The 9,309-nt window shown below is 39.2% G+C and overlaps 1 protein-coding gene across 3 annotated transcripts in view; it reads left to right on the forward strand.

Moving 5' to 3' along the window:
* Nucleotides 1-9,309, forward strand: part of LRRC8B (leucine rich repeat containing 8 family, member B) — a 73,815-nt gene that overhangs the window by 49,253 nt on the left and 15,253 nt on the right. For 2 of the 3 annotated variants that reach the window (XM_010860376.1, XM_010860375.1), the window contains exons 2-3: nt 1,935-1,989; nt 2,719-2,777. The gene's annotated coding sequence lies outside the window, so the exon portion shown is untranslated. The remainder of the gene's footprint in view (nt 1-1,934; nt 1,990-2,718; nt 2,778-9,309) is intronic. The other variant, XM_010860377.1, reaches the window with a different exon arrangement.

Here is a 9,309-nt window from a genome sequence, read left to right on the forward strand (position 1 = left end):
GATAAGGCCAGTTTTGTAACACTCCAGCACAGCAAGCTGGGGAACTCACTGATGCTGCTTCAGCAGCTGTGTTTGTCACAATGACTGTGACAGTCCAAGTCCTATTTTGATCTTGCCTAATATGGAATATTTATTTCTAATCTTAGAAGCATTGTGATTTAGTACTTTCACATTTAATTATTCCAGCTTGTACTGTTGTTTGGTGTTGGGGAGGAAGCGAGGTGTTAACTTTTGCTGTTGTTTCTAAAATGAATTTGAGTGATTTGATTTTAGGCTGGATAAAGACACTGAGCTACATTTTGTTGGGGTTTTTTTTTTTTTCCACTTGACAACAGTGGCTTCACTCTGAGATGACAAGCTGTCATTGTGAGAGAGTTTGCATTAAGTTCTACATTTGTATCCTCTCAGCAAAATACTCCAGTTTAGGTAAATGTGAAATGTAAAAGGGTAATGAAACTCATTGTTGAAACATGTTGGGAAGCATTCAAGCCAATTCAAAGAAATGAACAGTAAAGCAACAGTGAGATTCTTTTCATACATGGAATTAGCAAAGACTTTTATTTTTAAAGATGATTCCCACCTCATGAGGGTATTACTCATACTGTTTACAGGAAAGAAAATTAGTGTAATCTCCTTGGGAAATAATTTGATATATCAGAAGCCTTATGGAGAAGGCAATGGCACCCCACTCCAGTACTCTTGCCTGGAAAATCCCACGGACAGAGGAGCCTGGTAGGCTTCAGTCCATGGGGTCACTAAGAGTCGCACACAACTGAGCGACTTCACTTTCACTTTTCACTTTCATGCATTGGAGAAGGAAATGGCAACCCGCTCCAGTATTCTTGCCTGGAGAATCCCAGGGACGGGGGAACCTGGTGGGCTGCCATCTATGGGGTCTCACAGAGTCGGACACGACTGAAGCGACTTAGCAGCAGCAGCAGAAGCCTTAAAATGTTTATGCTCTTTAGCTTAGTACTCTTACTATTTCCAGAGGTCTCTGCAAAGGAAATCACATGAACAGAGTTACGTATTAGTAATAATATGCATTATTAGTAATAAAAAGAGAAAAATCTATGATTCAGTAGGGAAATGATTTTGTAAACTGTGACATATCCATGTGTGAACTGTTATGATTTAAAAATGATGCTTAGAGAAACTACAACATCAAAAAAGCCTATGAGAAATGATGAGTCAAAAAGATCTCAATATCTTATCATTGAATTTTATAATAGTATAATTATATACAACTAGCAGGCAGCAAAAACCAAAACAAAAATAAAACTGGAAGGAGAAAATGATCCTAAACATTAAGTTGTTTTCTCCCCAGGTTTCCTTATTTTCTGTAAGAAGCATAGATATTTTCAGTGAATTTTTCTTTTAGTTAAGAGAAAACAATTTTCTTGTAGTGGTGCCTTAGATATAATGCTTATCTCATTCTTCATTAAAAATTTAAAGTTCATATTTTATGCCTTGTAAATTGCCATGGTGATGGGATTAAATGCTTAACTTATGACATGCATGCATGCTGTCATTTCAATTGTGTCTGACTCTTTGCAACCCTATAGACCACCAGACCCCTCTGAACATGGGATTCTCCAGGCAAAATACTGGAGTGGGTTGCCATGCCCTTCTCCAAAGGATCTTCCCAAGCCAGGGACTGAACCCATGTCTCTCAGTTTCCTGCACTGGAGGCAGGTTCTTTACCACTAGTGCCAGCCAATGATTTATTTACCTCCCTGGGTTTTAGTTGACAACTTTTGTGAGAGGTTAAAAGTGACCTTTTTAACAGCAGTTGCTTTATTAAACTGTTATCTTTTGTATGTTTCAGAAAGTTGTTATAGATGTTTGAAACTTTAGAACCACAAAAATGGATAAAATTGTCTTGCAATTTGTGATGGATAAAATGTAACAGTATGTTTATGATTTCTCTTTAGGAATTTTTCAAATAGAAACTAATTGCAGCATTTCCAGTTGACCAGCATTCATAGGGTAAGATTAATATTCTGAATTGTGAACACATGGTAAAGATAATTACTTTTACATTGGTAGCTTGGGGCAAATAAGTACTGAATACTTAGTATGTAAAAAAGATTACTATTCTTACAGATGTTTTGAGTAAAATCCTTTTGATGTTTTAAAACCAATTAAACAGAAAATTAAATCTGTATGCATTTTGGTAAAATATCATCTTCCTATCCTTTGTTTATTTTGTATGTAGGAAAGGATATGTGTGTATGTATGTGTTAGATATTTGTAATTTTTTAACGTTAAAGATCTAAAGAATATAATGAATGTTTATGAGAGGCTTAGACTCCATGACTCCCTGTCTCTATTTTCCTGATTTTTGTTTAAGGTAGCATTTCTAATGCATAGAATTGGTTTGTTTGGTATGTTTCCATAATAAAAAGATGGCCTTGCCTTCCTCGAGTAGGCAAGTCAGAAGTAAACAAGTCCCATCTCCTGTTGCTTCCTGCAAGCATCATTCATCTTTTGTAATTGTGGAAGTTTAATCTTGAATTAGCTCTGTGGCAGAGCTTTTGACTTGGACATAATGAATGATTAATTTTTATGTGTTAAATTGCGTGGCTCTGCAGTGTTCTGAATATGGCATATGTCTTAAAGCTGTGTCACCCAGCTCTGAACATAGTCCCAGTAAAGCAGTGCTTGAGAACAGTGGACCTGTCTCCTACTGTTTTCTGATCATCCTTCTTTTTACAGATGAAGGTAGACACTTGGACTTCTTGAGTATATCCACATTTTGCTGTTGAATTATCGAGGTCAGTATGAATTCTGAAAAGCTAATAACAGATGAGCCACTTCTCTTCTTGTGACTCTTCAGTGGCTTTTCTACCACTCCTATACTACTTGTTATCTGAACTGTTTATCTTGCCTGCAGGTCTCTGTTACTCTTAACTTTCCCCAGGCTTCTGACACTGAGGCCAAGTGTCCTCCCTTCTGATCTGCACACATCCTAAGCTTCTTGCGCCTTCTACTTAGATGATCTCCCCCAATATCATCACATGGTTGGCTCCATTCTCATCTACATTTTAGTGGTAGTCCCTCTAAAGAGAGACGCCTGCCCTGACTCCCTGGTCTAAAGTAGCTATGTCTTCTTCGTAGCTTTTCTGATTTTATCATGTACATGTATCTAATCTGTCTCTCCTTACTACACAGTAAGGTCCCTGGGAGCCAGGATCTTGTCCATCTTGCACATTTCTGTATTTCCCTAACACTTAGAACTCTGGCGCATAGTAGATGTTCTAAATATTTGTTGCATAACAGACTAAAATCCTGACCTCTCTTTGACAAGCACTGCTTTACTATTCTCTGTAATGTTTCACCCATTCTCTTTGGGTATTTTGTTTGTGTAGAACCAAATGCACTGCTTATTTTTGGCCACCATCCTACTCATTTTGGCACTGAAATGACAGTATAAGATGGTGTTGCTAACTCTCAACTATGCATGTCATCTCTCCACAATAGGATTTTAAATCCCATGAGAGCAGAAACAAGGCCTCGTGTTTCCTTGGTATACCTTTGTAAAGTCCTAAACTCCATGATTGAATGCATGTAAATGTTAACTTTAGAGAAAGGGTTAAGACCAAAACGTAATTCTGGTTTGTGTGTCCTAGAGCGGGGGCGGGGCGGGGGGGAACTCATTTTGATTTATGGTTTAAAATATTTATAACATAGAAATATTCTGGACTATTTTTTCAGCTTCATGTTCTAAAACTGTTTAAGAAAGCCTATTATTACTTAGGCTAGGTGACTAGAAGCAATGCTCTCAACTTCAGTTCTTTTCACGTTAGGCAATAAACCCATGTTGTACTACTCTGTGACCCTAGAGAAGCTACTTAAACACCTCTGAAATTTAGTTTCTTTATTTGTAAAGAGTTAGACTCTGATCTCTATGGTTTCTTCTTGGGTTAAATAGTCCGTATGATTCTGCTCCTGTGAAAGGTAGGTCACCTGTGCAAGAATTAGAAGGAAATGGACTGATGCCTGCTGTTGTCATTTAAAAGGAGAGCATGTGTGATTCCCGAGGGACTGCACAGGGACTGAGTTTGGCTCAGCTTTGTGGTTTGCTGACCCTGGGATGATGAGAGGGGGTCAGGAAAACAGTTTTATAAACAATGAAGATGGTAGAGAAGGGTTTGAGGTTGCTGTCTATTTACACATTCTAGGAATTGTGTAGCCATTGGCGGCTTATGCTCTACTGTTAATGAGATAGTAATAGGGCTGCAGCTTCTCTTCATTTTATTCTAAATGATTTGGTAGCTTACGTAAAGCATCAAAGAATTGAGAGGTCTTTTTCTGAAAGCACAATTACCATGTAAATTAAATACATGATGTATTTCATAACCATCAGAAACAAGAAGTGAAGCAATGTTCCTTAAATTTCAACAACTCTGATTTAATTAGGATTTCCAGAGATGGTCACATGCTGTCAATTGTCATATTCAGTAACTTTCTCTTGGGGCTTCAGATGATAAGGGTAATTTTTCTAATATTTAGCGTATGATTTGATTGTTTCACAGATCCCTTACCACTCTACAGCTTTGGATAAGAAGCTGCAGAATGACAGTTACCCGTTACTATTCTCCTTTGGTTTCTCTGTTTTGACTATGACGTCAGATCCTTTGATTTCTGTGCTCCAGAAACACTATGCTGCTCTTTCACCTGCTTCTCTATCCACCTTTACTCTTGGCCCTTCCTCATCTGATATGTTACAAAGGAGAGAGAGATTCTAGTCTTATTTCACCAAATTCTTCCAATGAATTCATTTCTTTGGCACTATCCGCTACTTAAATGCTCAGGACTTCCCGTGATGGGTTAAAGATGGCTGCAAATACTTTGTGATGTTTTTTCCCGTCAAGAGATGGAGTCTATTTCCTGTCCTTTTAAATCTGGGCTGGCCCTGTTATTTTTTCTGACCTGTCACATGTGGCAGAAATCATATGGGGTAAGGCTGGGCCTTAAAGGGCTTTGTGACTTCTGCTTTTGTGTGCTTGTAATTTTCTTGGTTAGAACTCAGCCACCTTGCTGTGAGAAAGTCTAAACAGCCATGTGAAGGAGTGGCAAGGCCCCTGGTCAGTAGCTGAAGCTGAGGTCCAGGCCAAGCAGCCAGCCAGAACACCAGCCCTGTGACTGAGGCAGCTTGGACCTTCCAGCCATCCCAATGTTCGAGCCAACACCACGCAAAACAGAACTGCCTCTTCATCCTAAAGAATCATCAGAAATGATGAATGGTTATTTCAGCTGCTAAGTTTTGGGCTGGTTTGTTACATAGCAATAAAGAACCAAAATAAAAATTGGTACCTAGAAGCGAGGTGTTGCCACAACAAAACATCTGGCATTGGCTTTGAGACCAGGTAGCAGTGAACCTGAAGGGGAAGTAAGAAGATTATTAATGGTGGCTGGAAGGGCAGAAAGGAAATTTCTACTGGAGGGTATAAAACAATACCCTTGTTATGTATTGGCAGAAAACTTGACGAGACTGACACAGTAATATGGAATATAGAAAATGAACCTAATCAATTTGTATATCTAGCTTAGATTTTCCTTCAGAATGTTGGAAGTACTAATTGACTTCTTAAAAACGTTTATGACTAAAGTAAGAGAGAGATTAATTATAGAAGAAACAGTTCAGATTTTAAGTAGACTTTTAGAGGACATATTTCCAATTCAGAATTTTCTGGGGTCATGAATAAAACTGTTTCTTAATTCATAGCTTCTCTTCCAAGCAAAAGGCACTCAAAGATGAGATCCAGAGCAGTGCTAGTGCAGTAAAACTTGGTCTTAAGGTAGGAATCTTAAGGCCAGGGCACAGGGATAGGGCCCTGTACTAAGACTTTAGAAAGATTTAAGGCAGTGCCTCTTCTCAGCTAGGTAGCAAGGCTTCTAAGAATCTTAAGGGTGTTGTCCCATAGTATTCCAAACATAATTTAGATGACAAGATCCTGGACTTTAAGCCTGAACTTGATGCCATAGTGGAATAAAACTTTTGGCGGAGGGCAGGACTAGGGAGAGGGTGAGGCTTTCATGTGAGAGGAATGTAAATCATTTGTGGGTAGAGAGTAGACTGATGGCTGCACATTCTTTGCCGTTCTTCCACTGAGAGGAGGCATTTATTCCTGAACAAATCTGGGCTGGTACTTGACTCCTTTGGCCAATAGTGTATGCTGGGCATGACACCATGATTTGAGAGCTATGCCATAAAAGAACTGCAGTTTTCACCTCTCTGTTTGGAAAGCACCATCATAGAACCCAGGCACCATGCTGAGTGAGGACACTCGAACAACCACAGGAAGTCTCACATGAAGTTCCAGTCAGCACCAAGTACCAGCCTGATGAATAAGGACATTTTGAACCTTCCAGCCATCTCTGTGCCAGCCAACTCCAGGAAGTGAAAGAACCACCCACAGAATCACAAGAAATAAACTTATTTTTAAGCCACTAAGGTTTGGAATGTACAGACTAACTAGCCAAATTCCTTCCCATCTATATGCTTCCAAGATCTTGCTTCTCCAAGGAGAGGCTTAATCCCTTAGATACATCCTGCCTAACATGTGAACATTATACTCTTCTGCCCTATGCATTTTTGTACATTCAGTTATTTATTGTACAAATACTTACTGTACACCATGTGCTAGAAACTGTGGAAGATCCTATAATGCCGTAGGATCAGAATCAGAATTCTTTTGACCCTGCTTGTCCATGGTCCTCTTTTAGGATATTTGATGTTGCTAAGCGGTGTTGAATTTTCATATACAGTGACTATTTTATTCACTGCTTCTTTTCAAATATATTGCAAAGGTTTTCAGTATTATTTCTGGCCCACATGATTGAAATAACCGTTCAGCTGCCCTCCTGTTTCTAACCCCTTGACCTTAAATCCATACTGCAGATCTCTGTAGCTCAGTGACTCATTGTTCCCCCCTCTCACCTGAAGGTTCCTGTGGTTGATGGTAGCTGTTACTTTGTAGTCTTTGGGGAGAGGGAGCACTCTAGACATCTGAAACTTCCAGGAAGACTTAAAAGATAGGGAATGTCCCCAGTTATTTTGTTGCCAGTCTATCTTGTGAGCTCTCTCCTCTGACCTCACTTCCACCAACTTTAAGAGTGGCATCTGGGTTTAAGTTTCTTATAAAAGTGCTCCAGGTGGTTCTAATGTGAAACCAAAGTTGAGAACCACTGTCTTAGATTGGTGATTCTCAAAAAGTAGTCTTATACCAGTAGCATCAACATTACTTAGGAATTTGTTAAAAATACACATTCCTGGGGCCTACTGCAGACCTAATGAATCAGAAACTCCGAGAGTGGGGTTTATCATGTGATTTAACAAGCTCTCCAGTGATTTATGAGCATTAGTGTTAGAGAAACACTTTACTAGATGAATCCTGTAGTTCCCTTCTAGATCACAAAACTAGTGTCTGGCTAGTGATTCTTCAAGTGCTTGAGAAATGCTAAATAATTGTCATCAGACCTCTGAAGAGTGGTTCAGAGGATTATTTAGTATAAAGCAAAAGAGCAAGTGAGTCCTGGACACTAATGCATTGTTTCCCAGGGTGAATTTACATTTCAGCTGAAGATACGTTAGACCCAAGAAACATCTTGATGAGAAGAGTAGGACTAAGTATTTTGAAAGACTATAAAGTGATTTTTTAAGTTAATAATCAGTGAGAGTAGTGTACAGAAACCCCATTTTGATTTGTTTGCCTATGTCCCTGCCTGGAGCCAGAGACAGAGATCTTTGAAGTAGCGTCCAGTTCTCAGCATAGAATGACTCTAAATACCATCTGATCATCATTTGTTTATTTTTTCACTGGTTATTTTGGAAATGCTTTCAAAGTAAAATTAGGACTAGTGGGAAGTAAAGACTGTCTAACTTGAATGTTGTTGTTCCAGTCTTAGAGACTTCGGGGTGAGATTGTCAAATGAATTCATGTGCTTTGAAAAGCTTTTATGATTTTTTAATGAGGTTTAAAAGCTAAAGGAATGGGATTAAGACCATAAAATCCTTTACTTTTAACATTGTTTCTTTGAATTGATTTAGTGCATTTGTATATTAGAAATAGAGATCTGATTTGGATTGAATCCTCATTGTTTGCAAAAATATGGTCTGGAAAAAATTTCCTGGACACACAAACAGTATTCAACTTTGTAATGACAAAGGACAGCTATGTTCTAACTCTCCACTTAAGCACTTCAATTAGAAAAATTAACATCATTTAATATATAGGAATGCTTGAGACTTCATACAGCATTAAATGCAGATGCTATATATTTATATAAACTCTTAAATAGTTCAGTGGAACGTGTTTAGTAGAAAAAGTTTAGCTGAGAAAGCAGATTATATAGTACGTAACTGGAGACATTGCAGAAAGCTATACATTTATAGCCTGGTCTTTCCAAAGATTAAAATGGAGCCCACTTACAGTGCAAATGTTGGTTTAAGTTGATGTCTTAGTCCCTTCAGGCTGCTATACAGCAAACTACCGCAACAAACATTTATTTCTCAAAGTTTCTGGAGGCTGGAAAGTGTAAGATCAGCAGACTCAGTGTCTGATGAGAGCTCACTTCCTAGTCGGTAGATAGCCACATTCTTTCTGTTTCCTCACAAAGTGGAGGGGGCAAGAGAGCTCTCTGGGGACCCTCTATAAGGGCACCAATCCCATTCATTAAAGCAGCATCCTTGTGACCTACCCGCCAAGGTCCCACCTCCTAATCCTGTCATGTTGGAGCATTAGGATTTCAAAATACATATTTTTCAGGTACACAATATTCAGTCCATTGTAGTTAAATGGAAAGAGTTAAATATTCAACTTTTTCTTAGCTTTTGAAAGAACTGAGATTGGCATAGTTAAGTGGATTGAGTGGCCTAGACAATGTGGTCTGGTGTGGATGAGCCTTGAGATTTTATCCTGAGAACCTAGGTTCTAGTTGTAACTATTTCTTGCTGTTGTCACCTTGGACAGTCCATTGGATAACACCTTGGATAACACCTTTCAGTTCAGTTCAGTTCAGTCGCTCAGTCGTCTCCGACTCTTTTCGACCCCATGAATCGCAGCACGCCAGGCCTCCCTGTCCATCACAAACTCCCGGAGTTCACTCAGACTCAAGTCCATCGAGTCAGTGATGCCATCCAGCCATCTCATCTTCTGGCATCCCCTTCTCCTCCTGACCCCAATCCCTTCCAGCATCAGAGTCTTTTCCAATGAGTCAGCTCTTCACATGAGGTAGCCAAAGTACTGGAGTTTCAGCTTCAGCATCATTCCCTCCAAAGAAATCCCAGGGCTGATCTCCTTC

This window comes from Bison bison, unplaced genomic scaffold (genome assembly GCF_000754665.1).
Source record: "Bison bison bison isolate TAMUID 2011002044 unplaced genomic scaffold, Bison_UMD1.0 scf7180017864466, whole genome shotgun sequence".
Taxonomy (NCBI): domain Eukaryota; kingdom Metazoa; phylum Chordata; class Mammalia; order Artiodactyla; family Bovidae; genus Bison; species Bison bison.